The following is a 12755-nucleotide window of genomic DNA, read 5'->3' as shown; positions in this document are numbered from 1 at the left end:
AAAACAAAACTTGAAAATAATCTCAGCAACCTGATATGATAAGGAAATACTTAAAAAAAAAATTATCAGCATACACATATAGACATCTCTGATTAAAATTTGCTGTTAACCAGTGTACCGTATTTTCACGACCATTCGACGCACCGTACGGTTGGGCGCATTCTCATTAATGGGTGCCATTTCTGTATTTTACACATAGACAAACCGCACTGTATTATTGGGCGCAGTTTTACAGTGGTAAAACATACGGCAGCTTAAACATACAGCATGCATGCGCGCACGTTAACACGTTAGCTTGAAGCATACGGTAGCATGCCAAGACATACGGATACACGCTAAAACACGTTTTTAAAAAGGCAATGAGAACAGAACTGAGTTCGGGTGTATTTTATTTAGCCATCGTACAATGTTCTCACGTTTTTCGATCAATCATCACCCAGAAATCCATCAAAGTCCTCATCCTCTGTATCAGAAGCAGAGGACTGCACATCCCAGTTGTCGTTGAACTCATCACATGCTAAAGTGTGAGTTGCTACGCATTGCCGAGCGGAAAGAAGGAGCAGCAACAGCAAAGTCAACATTTCTCTCGTGTGAAGCTTTCCCACATTTGAAAGTAAAGAACAGAGCGAAACATGGTGGCAGCGCATGTGTGTGTAGAAAGAATTGAACAATTGTGCAAGTACCGTAATCCATCAAAAACGCCGCGTTCCCTCTCGTTGTCAGAGTCACTCTCATTGCCATGTGGCTCCACAGAAATGATGCCGGCTTTGCCAAAAACTCGAACAACAGTGCAAGCAGACACGGTTGTCCAAGCAGCCACAATCCATTTGCAAATTGTGGCGTAACTTGCCCAGCGCTGCCTCTCACTCTTTGTAAAGTTGTGTTTGCCATCGATCATCCATTGTTCCCATGCCGTTCGCAACTTTACTTTGAACGCCCGGTTGATGCCGATGTCCAGCGGTTGGAGTTCTTTAGTCAAGCCTCCGGGAATAACGGCAAGCTCACAGTTCATTTGCTTGACTTGGTTTTTCACCGCTGCTGTGAGATTGGCACGCATGCCAAAAGCATAACCGATGGCTTGAAGTTTGAACTGAACTTCGTAGGCATGTCTCTTTGTCGAATTTATTTTCGGGGGTTCTTAGAAACCAAAACCGAAGTTGTTTTGCAACAATGCACATTGCCACACTCTATACAGGTGTTGGTACCTGCTTGCGGCGGCCCTTTAGCGTCCACTTACACGCCCACCCTTCACCCATTTGGCGGACTGCTCCCCAGCTCCCCTTCTCTCTCTCTCTCTCTCTCTCTCTCTCTCTCTCTCTCTCTCTCTCTCTCTCTCTCTCTCTCTCTCTCTCTCTCTCCCTCTCCATATATATATATATATATATATATACACGCCCACCCTTCCCTGATTGGCCGACTTCTTTCCCGCATGCCCTGGCCACAGTCACTTCCGCCTTTTCTCTATATAATATACAGAAATATATTGTATAGCGTGTCGGCTGTCAGTCAGATTTCGGAACTCGGCGCATACAAAAGACGCTCCGCATCATAAGGCGTCCTGTCCATTTTGGAGAAAATTTAAGACTTTTAATGGTGCCTTATAGTCATGAAAATACGGTAATTAAGAATGTTTTATTCAGGTAAAGACACTTTCTCAATCAATAAAGACAATTATCTCAATTATTTCTCACAATAAATAGAAAACAGAAAATCAATGAGGGCGCCCCAGTGGTCAACTGGTTAGCACGTCGGCTTTGCAGTTCAGAGGTGCAGCGTTCGAGTCCGGCTTCAGCCTTCCTGTTCCTGTGTGGAGTTTGCTTGTTCGTCCCATGCCTGCGTGGGTTTTCTTCGGGTACTCTGGTTTCCTCCCACATTCCTAAAACAAGTATGATAGGCTGATTGAACACTCCAAATCATCCCTAGGTGAGAGTGTGAGCGTGGATGGTTGTTAGGCTCTGCATGCCCTGCGATTGGCTGGAAACCAGTTCAGGGTGTCCCCTGCCGACTGCCCCGAAGACAGCTGGGATAGGCTCCAGCATTCCCCACGACCCTTGTGAGTATAAAGCAGATGGATGGATAATCAATGAATAACTATTGATTTTCTGACTGTGTTTACAGTTTCATTACTACTGCGACTACTACTGCGAGCACAGTGATTCTTAATATGGGTTCAATCGAAAACCCAGGGGTTCGGTGAATTGGTCTCAGGGGTTCGACGGAGCCTCTGCCATGGAGGTTAAGACACACGCGACTCAACTTGTCAATTAGTTATGACACGCCTGCTTGGCCATCACTGGCTGCAGATGATGACATTATATTGCTTGTCCAATAAGTGCTGCTGGAAATTTAGTTCGCTCAGTAGTCAATGTGTGACTGTCGTGATGGTACGTCGTAAAATATATTTTTTAAAAACTTACATTTATGTCTTGAAATTTTATTGACTTTTTTCTGTTATTAATAAATGCATTTTTTTATGTCTTCAATTTGTAAAAAGTCACATTTCTGTTTTTCAGTCTTGAAGGGTTCGGTGAATGTGCATTTGAAGTGGTAGGGTTCGGGACCTCTAATAAGGTTAAGAACCACTGTGTTCGTACTTGGAGGCTACGTGATGGCCACATTGATCACGAGTGAGTGGAACAGAAAACAGATGGATGGACATTTTTTTTAACCACTTAGCTTAGTCATAAAAGGTGTTAGGGTTTTGCCTTTATGAAGAGACCGACAAATGCGTGGGAGGAAAATAATACCTTTTCAATAATATGAAGCCAAACTATTGTCTGCTAGCGGCGCTAGTGCCACATGCTGTAGTTTTTACAATGCCATCATATAACCGGATTCCAGTCATTATTCCGGTGATGTATAAAATGTGGTCATTCTTGTCTGTACCGCTTTCAAAATTGTATTTTTTTTTTTTACTGTTGTTACCAATGTTACAACGGACACTATCAGTACTGACGTCAAACAGTGGTGTCAGTTTCCCAAATGGTCTTCCTCCAACTCCGAGCAGTACTCTGGAAGACAACCCGGCACAGGTTCAGAGCAGGGTCTGTTTTTTCACTCCATGGTGTCATCGTTTCATTAATAAGCTGTGAGCGATTCAACATGTTCCCGTGTGTTCAGAAAAAAGGCTCTTAAGAGGACACATTTGTGACATAAGGCGCGTGCTGCTCATATGAAAGGCATAGACTCACTTTTTCCCCTCATTAGCATGCGACTCTTGTCTGCAACGGCTGCGCTTTATTTCAAGACTAAATCTCAGTTTATGGACAGACAAACAGCAATAATATTTGGCTCACTTGAGGGATTTCTTTAAGCGATTAAGTGAATTCCAACCCACCAATTAACCATCAAAAACCAGTCTGGGGAACTTTTTTCCATTCTATCATGACAGTCATTTCCATTGCATTTCTGGGAAGTCACGGAAAAGCCGACCTGACAGCAGTGACAGTAAAACGCATACGACACCTGTGACATTTTCCAGTAGCGCTGGTGTTAGCCAGCACATTGGGGTCAATTTGTGCTCACAAACGAAGGTTAGAACATACGTATGAGCTTCACAGAACATGACGGGCCAGTTAATGCTATTGAGACTACGTACCTGTATGTTATTTATTTATTTTTATGTGTATGCGATTACATTAGAAAACCTGAAGTAAATGTAAGGATTGTGTCATTTTGAATTCATTTACCATTTCCAAGGTGAAGATTTGCTGGTCGACTGCCCATATACATTATGCTAACTTTTCTTGTCAGTAAATAATGTTCTCATTTAACTTGAAGATATTTAACGCTTTCAGGGAGAGATGGTTTACTACAGTGGACAGCTTACCATGTGATCAGGTTGTAGAGTGCATGAAAGGGTTAATTAAGTGACTCCTGCTTGATTAAAGTTTTGACACTTGTTCTGTGTTAATCTATTATGTTGAACATTGTTAGTTTTTATTGACACCTCACCGCACCGCATCTCAGTGTGTCACGGTGCCATTTTACACCACAGCAAACTATAAGTACAAAACGTTCTTAATTCCTCTCCAATATAATCTATAATAATACAATATCCTATGTTCACTGAAGGCTTGTCTGGCAGCATGTTGTATACGTCTCTTCATTTCAGGATTGGATGCAGGTTCTGTGTGTGTGTGTGTGTGTGTGTGTGTGTGTGTGTGTGTGTGTGTGTGTGTGTGTGTGTGTGTGTGTGAGTGTAGGTGTGTGTGTGTTGTTTCCCTTGTGCTTGTACTGCTTTCCTCCATGTGCATTTTCCGACAATGTCAAATATTTATGTTGGGTTCAGTGAAGGTTGCATGTGATTGTGAGTGCGAATTGTTGTCTGTCTGGATCTCTGTGTCAGCTATGTGATTGGCAGCTGATCAGTCAAGGGGTGTCTGCCCCTCATCCCAAGTGACATGGAATCGTTTCCAGCCCCTTTGGAACACAAACCGATTGTGGTATAGAAAATGAATTGAATTGCTGTACCACTATGTCATCAAAATGGAAAAAATAAAGGAGTACCGGTAATTAAAAGAGAGAAAGAGAGAAACAGCTGACTCCTGACTCGCTGAAGATGTTGACCTGGCTGACAGGAGCTTGGGAGAGCAGGGATGGGGTGCAGGGGAATGAGCCTGTCTGGATTCCTCTTCTTCTCAGGAATGTTCGCAGGTTCCTCGCCAGCATTGCTGACGTCAGGAGTGGCCTTGCTTTGAAAACAGCCAGTTTATTACTCAAACGAAATACAGATGGCTATGTTATGACTACATTTGTTACTGTAAATATCACACTTATATTTTCTACCTTTTTAATTTTGCCAACAATTACGAGTGGTTCGTCATCAAATCCAATATTCACTCACACGCTTTTCAATTCAGCATTTCAGATCTTGATTGTCCACAAGCCCCTCTGATTCTGGTTTGATTGACGTTTCCTTTACAAAGGCAAGAACGAATGAATACCAAAATATTACTCAAAGTTGTTTTGTTCTTTCAAAATCGTCCTGTTGAACAGCACTTAAGTAGAGAACAACCTAATTGTCCTTTTTTCTCTACCAAATGTTTCAGATGAGCTGGCTTCATTCTAGTCTGCTTCCTAACTACTTTCAAAGTTCCTCTGAGCAAGGCATAAACTCCTTCAGCTTATAGCTCAAAAGGGCCACTTTGTTTGCCGCCCCTTTCATCCAGACGTCTCCAGTCGCATGCCTGCATTGTGTACGATCCAGTTTGCTGTGTGGTGTGCCACACAAATAAAACAGCAAGTAAAATGAATTTCCGCTTGAGGGATTGTAATCAGTATAGTCAATGAAAAAATTGATTTGGGGCCATAGAAAAAGCATCTGGTTCTTGAACAAAGCCATCCTACTCCTATTAGCTTGGCGAACTAGTGAATTAAGTACTGTTTTTGTTTTGTTATTTTTTTTTAATCCTACATGCTAATGGGGAATTCCATTTCTTTCCATGTCGAACGGCGCTGGACCAGAACCTCCGGTGTCACAATTGGGTACTGTCATGATCCTGTTATTGTGTTTCTCCAGCAGGTGGCAGTGGAAGGCTTCTTTTCCAGAGTGCACACCAGCTGCCATTTTCATCATCATGATTAAGCCATGTTTTTCAGGACTGCCAAGATCTCGTGTCTTTTTCGGATTATTGACGTTGTTGCTGCCCTTGCTCAAGTGTTGTTTTCAAAACCTCGCAACATTGAGGTTTGCGCCTCTTGTTCTTCGGGAGTAAGTATTTATATTATTTGGTTTATGATCTTGCTCTTGTTCTGTTTCGTACATTTGGACTCGTCATTTCGTTTGTATTCTCAGATTAACTATTTCCTTGCGTTTTGCAAGCACTTTTTGTTAATGTATTGTTTTTCCCAGTTCTTGTTAACCAGCGATTTTTGTTTGTACTTTCTCATTGCGCTTTTGTTTTTCAATATTTTATTTTTTAATGGATTTTGTTTGTGTATGCGTTTGTGGGATCTGATTGCCATTCAGTTCGTCCTCTACCTGTGACAGGTACATTTAGTATTTTTCACAAATCTCGACTATTAGTTACTCCACATATGTGCATGTTATTTATTAATTTTATCCAGTTATATTTTTTTCCATTGTGAAAATGATTGACCAGTCTCAAGGGTTGAAAATGGTTTGCTGTATTTAATGATGCTATGGGAGAGCAAACATGCTGTTTTGGGGGTCTCCTGAAATGTGCAGATTTTGGAGGTATGAGGATTGTGCCCGACGCCAGTAGGTTATAAAACTAAGTCATAAAGGGAAAATGAAGACCATTTTCCAAGCCTTTATGGAAGCATATTGAGGTCATTAGCTGAGACAGAATCAACATTTGAACATTTTCAATCAACAGAGCAGATGACGCCTCCACCCCTCCACTTACCTTACATAAGTCAGCGGCAAACGACACATCTGGAAATCAACTCTTTTCAGGTCTGAGAGTGCCATAGGCAAAGGCTTCACAAGTGGACCGCACATTGTACATCACTTTAAAAGCTGGCCAATATTGCTTTTTAACCTGTGCAAAGTTCTGTCATTTAGTTTCCTATCAGTGGACAGCTGCATCAAATTGAATGAATGCTCATTTTCTGAATCACAGCTGGTGATGACAAAAATAGAGTTAAATGAGAATGGCACTAATTGAAATGCCGTAATCCATCATTTATGCTGCGGTTACGTTCCAGACCACCCCGGCAATAGACGAAATTGACAAAGTAGCAAGAAAATAGTCCTTTATAAATTATATCGGTTTGCATATGTTTCCCATTAAGTAAAAACAAGTAATGGGATGAATGAACAATCATACATGAAGCGTTCACATTTTCATGCTTGGATGCAAAGCCTTTACAGTCAATTAGAGCCTGACGTATGGAGCACAAAGACATCACCGGATGGTGGACTGCATCCCTACAGATGCTCGCACAGTTCTCTACTGCAACTGCTGCTGATTGTCATTGGGGCATTTTCCCTTCAGCGTTGTCTCCGGCAAGTGAAATTCATGCTCTACCAGATTCAGGGCATGTGATTGACTTGGCTATCGCATAACATTCCACTTCTTTCTTTTAAAATACTCCATGATCGCTTTTGCAGTATGTTTCAGGTCAACGTCAGTACTGTGACGCACCGCCCAATGAGTTCTGGAGCATTTGACTAAATATGAGCAGATAATATGAACCCAACTATTTCAGAATTCATCTTCCTGCTTTTGTCGGTGGTTGCATCACCCATGAATATAAGGTGATCCGTTGCAACGGCAGCCACACATGCTTCACTGACCATGCATGGAACAGCTGAGCAGCCAACTACTGCTTTATTTTTGGTCCCTTAGAAAAATGGGAGGGGACCAAAACAACACTTGTCATTCCTACAACGTTCACCGGAACTGGATGTCAATACCCTCATATCAATGTTGAGAGTCTGCAGTCACAGCACATCCATCTATTTTCGTTAAAAATACATTGTGGTGGCGTTTTGAGCCACAAAGCGAGAATTATGTTGATGTGTCAATATGTATGTCCCTGGATGTATGCCTGTGAGGGGGCAAGGTCTTTTTGTCCACTTGGGGTCGCCATCTTCACATTCCATAATCTGTTAGATTGAATGCGTGGGTCTTTAAAAGGCAGGCTGTTCAGTGACAAGGAAGTGAGCAGAGTGAGTGAGGGTATGCAGTTGGCCGGCTGTTAACTGGCTAAAACAATAGCCGCTGTGCTTATAGGATGTTGGTATCAGTTGTGGTTATCAGCAGGCTGGCTAAGAACTAGCTGGTGTTTGCTGTATTTTGCTACTGTTGGTTCAGTAAAGCGAGTGAAAGAGCACCAGCAGGTGTGTCTATCCTCCCTCCTTATAGAGCACTTTCAGGTGTAGAATCGAAATATTTAATTGTTTTTTTCTATATGCTCCCATTATTCCTGCAGCAAGATGAGGCAAAATCTCCTTTGAGAGTGGTGTAAGACAGGAGTCCCCAACCTTTTTTGCCCCACGGACCGGTTTATGTCAGACAATATTTTCAGGGACCGGTATTTAAGGTGTGGCAGAAATAATACAACAAAATAATATGGTATGAGCTGCATGAAAACGGTGGTGTTTTCGAAATATAATAACAATAAACACAAGGAGCGTATCATCTGGCCGCAACACTCTGATCGCGATGGTAATGTTTAATGCCTTCAAAATACGATACAATGCAATTTCAAAGTGCATGAAAATGACGACTCACCACAGCCCCAAGCTTGATTTTCTGCAACCAGACGGTCCCATCTCGTGGTAATTGGAGACAATGACACCTCAAGTGTGTGTTTTATGTCCAGTCTACTCTTAATTTTGTTTTTGTCTCCCTTGCTGCAGAAAACCCCCCGCCTCACACAGGTAGCATGTCGGAAATACCAACAGTGCTATTGTGGCGATCTCAGAATATTCAGCCATAACTTTCATCCATTGTCTCAAACGTCCTTCAAAGGCTGCCATCATTTGCGACCTCAAGCAGTTTTTTTACTAATTTTTTTTCAGGCCGAAGCGTGGTTTGACGCGTGTTAAGCGTGTCACAGACGGATGTAACTGAGAATCCGGTAATTTTTCAAAATAGAACATCTTTCGCATTCCGAAAAAATAAAGCGGAATTAAGGCAAGTTCTTTCTGTGCGGCCCGGTACCAAATGCCCTGCGGACCGCTACCGGTCCGCGGACCGGTGGTTGGGGACCCCTGGTCTAATAGATACAAATCTATGAATCACTTGGCAGTTCTGGTATTGTTCTTGGAACCTAGCTTAAAAGTTAGAAGTTCACATTGTTCCCTTTAAGCTGCTGGGCCAGTGTGTAGGCTTGTAAAATGACTGTTATGGAAGCAAAATTCAATAGACAGCATCTGTGATGGTATGGGGCTGTGTTTCGTGCCAGTGGCATGGGTAACTACATCTTTGAAGACACCATTAATGCTGAAAGTTCGATTCAAGTTTTGGAGAAACACGTTGCCATCCAAGCAATGCCCCTGCTTAGTTTAACAAGACAGTGCTAAACCACATTCTGCACGTTACAACAATGCGGCTTCATAGTAAAAGAGTGCAGGTACTAGATTGGACTGCCTGCAGTCCAGAACTGCCTCCCATTGAAAATGTGTGGCACATTATGAGGTGTAAAATACGACAAGGTAGACCCTGGACTGTTGAACAGCTGAAACTGTACATCAAGCAAGAATGGGGGAGGGGGGTCCACCTACAAAGCTTCAAAAATGAGTATCCTCAGTTCACAAATGTGTATTGAATGTTGTTAGAAGACACAATTAATTTGTCAATCTCAACTCAACTTGACACAGCTCAATTGTATTTATAGAGCACTTTAAAACAACCACTGGTATACACTAGCTCTGCATGGAGCAAAAATAATTTGTCCAACAACAAACAATAAAACAATAAATTAAAAACAAAGACAGTCGAATTCATCAACACCCCAGCATCCTTCAGTGACAGACTGAGGAACCTTCTGTCAGTACTGATGGAATGTCCACCTCTGCAAAATACTAATTTGTGGTTTAAATTCATGTAAACAACTTTGCATCTGGGTAAACCAATGGTGCAGGCCCTTGCTGGAAACCTCATTTCCTAGTATCCTTAAAGACAAGTGTCTTTTAGCAGTCTATTCTCATTAATTCCAGCAATTCCAGCTTTTTCTTTTTTGCTTATTACCAGTCTAAAAGAAAATCTTACTACTGTACCCCTGTGCAGACTGGGTCTCTACCTCGACCTTACCATTTCCATAAAAGGAGCTTTCGATTTGCTTACACAATTGTCCAGAGGGAGCTACAAATTAATTTAGAATGGCCACAAAACAGTATTTTGTGCACATGTTATATTTGTATCCCCCCCCCCCCCCTCCACAAACACTACCCGTTTTTTTTCATTTCTCATTGGATTGTCTGAGCTCATACACAGGTGATGTGAATGTGTGCAGACAGGCCTGGAATAAACATTTATGTTACCCCACTCAACAAAATATATCTTCCAGACCTTCGGAAGAATTCAAAGCATTGCTTTTAACTATGACACCGTACAATGATTTCTAAGAGAGAGCAAGCAAGCGAGGCTCAGATGCATACTAAGGCATTACATTATTCATTCATTCATTCATTCATCTTCCGAGCCGCTTGATCCTCACTAGGGTCGCGGGGGTGCTGGAGCCTATCCCAGCTGTCTTCGGGCAGTGGGCGGGGGACACCCTGAATCGGTTGCCAGCCAATCGCAGGGCACACAGAAACAAACAACCATTCACACTCACACTCACACCTTGGGACAATTTAGAGTGTTCAATCAGCCTGCCATGCATGTTTTTGGAATGTGGGAGGAAACCGGAGCACCCGGAGAAAACCCACGCAGGCCCGGGGAGAACATGCAAACTCCACACAGGGAGGCCGGAGCTGGATTCGAACCCGGTACCTCTGCACTGTGAAGCCGCGTGCTAACCACTGGACTACCGGGCCGCCGGCATTACATTATGTACCGGTAATTTAGTTTTATGAGAATAATCCCTATATGTGGATGAGAGACATTGCAACAGTGGAGAATTGACTTCACAACAGTTTCTTACTCTTTGCCAGACACAGTACTTGGTCCCTTGGAATATTCCAGTAACTAAACCAAGCTCAGTGTACTGTGTTAAGAAACAAACTATTCACAATGGTGGCAGAGAAAGGACATTAGGGTCCTTTTTTTAAATGGACTTTAATTTTTCATCATGATACACTTTGAAAGGTACTACTGCGTATATTATGAAATGGGAAGTAAACCAGCATTTTGGCACACATCTCTGAACCTTGCAGAAAAATTTTATGCTTTATTTGAAATATTGTTTCCATTTACCCTTTTTCTGGGAGCGCGCCCATTTATTTTTACATGAACTCCTTCCCAACTTTCTGCGCCTTACTTTTACTCCCTAAGGTCATGCAAGTTCAATGGTCAGCCTTTTTCGTCATAGATACATCAACAGTGTATATTTAAAAAATGCTGCCTTTTGTTGTGACTGTCTTTTAGTAAAAAGGGGAGGAAACCTATATGAGTGAAACTTGAACACAGTCCATTGTTTGTTGAAACTGGTAGTTGCAATGTGACCAGATCCAGCCTGTGATAATTTATGACCAGACAGCATCAGGGATGAGTAAAAGCTGTCGAACAGACCTAGCAAACAAATAAAATGAGAGGATATATAACAGCTCCTCCTGTTTGTCCATTTCATCGTCTGTTTACATACCCTCTCAACTTTCCAGACTTGTAAGCACACTCTTGACTACTACATTGAGTTGTTTTACTGCCGTCTAGTGGCCAAGATGTGCCACTGCTATCCTGACGGGAACATTCCTAAGAGGTTAGCTTGACACGTACAAATCCATCCACTTATGCTGCCAAAGATACAGTGGTGGCTAAAATACTCACACGTATGTAGAAGTACAGATAAATGTGTGAAAACATGTGTGACGGCGAGGTTAATGTCTTTGTTTTTCTTGTACGCTGACAACACTTGGGTTTCAGATAAAAAGATAGATATGAGACAAAATTCCAGCTTTTATGTCATGGTATATACATGGAGATGTGTTAAACAATTCAGGACAGTGCACCTTTTGTTTGAAGCCAAATACTTTTCAAGTGAGAGCAAACGACTTGGATCTGTTGTAATTCAATTAAATTCCAAGTACACTGTGTAGAAATGTGCCATTTAGCATTGAACTAATATGATGCAATGATCTAAACTCGAAGCACATGCATTTTGAAGTGCGCGCACGGTTGTGCCTCAGAGTAACCACACTTCACAAGCCTACCACAAATTTCTTCAGCAGAGGTGCAGGCAAAATATCATCCCAAATGACTTCAAAAATTCCAAGTGATGGAGTAAATGCATGACCTTTTTTTCACACAACTACGTTACGCTCCTTCAGGCATCTGTTGCACAAATACGGCACAGCGGAGATGTGCCCTATGTAACATAATTAGTGATTACTTCACCAATAATTGCCGAAAGAAATAATAAATAAAATACAGGCTTCATCGGGGCATCAGGAAAATTGCCTTTGGCAAGGCTGGAGAGAAGCTACAGTCACAGTCCAAACCAGCAGCCAGAATTCTCACTTCTGCTTCAGATAATGGGATCTGTAAGTGGAATTGGGAAGCCAACTGACATTTCTAGACCATATAACATAGTTGAGTATGGATGTAATGCTGTTGTCAGTCTCCTCATGACAGGTTCAACTGATAGTGCTGACAGTACTCAACACTGTCAGAAAAAATGAGTTACGGTAAACGTGTACCTTTTTGAGTCCAATTCGATGGTGGGGACGGATGCCGGTCTGCACTAACAGACTGAAACACATTATAAGGGTTTTCGCGAACGTCTGACAGGATCCCCTGTCAGAAAGCATTTCAACTCCCACCTCTGACAGGCATCCCGGGAAATAAGGTAGACATTGAGTCAGAGTGGATCATAAGCCGTGCCTCCATTGTTGAGGCGGCAGATTGAAGCTGGGGTCATAAGGTGGCCGGTACCTGGTGTAGCGGCAACCCACGAAACCTTTTTTGGACACCAGTGATGAGTGTGGGACTCCGGAGGCAGCTGATTTGTACCGGCTGGCAAAGGGGAATTGAGCCTTGGCGGTCATTCAGACAAAAACTGAGATGTGGGAGGAGTTCAGTGAAGCCATGGAGAATAACTTCCGGATGGCAATGAAAAAAATTCTGTTCCACCATCTGGCGTTTAAGGAGTAGGAAGCAGTGCACCATCAACCATCAATT

The sequence above is a fragment of the Hippocampus zosterae genome, chromosome 10 (genome assembly GCF_025434085.1).
Source record: "Hippocampus zosterae strain Florida chromosome 10, ASM2543408v3, whole genome shotgun sequence".
NCBI lineage: Eukaryota > Metazoa > Chordata > Actinopteri > Syngnathiformes > Syngnathidae > Hippocampus > Hippocampus zosterae.
The sequence above is the reverse complement of the archived record's forward strand: the minus strand, read 5'-3'. Positions refer to the sequence as shown.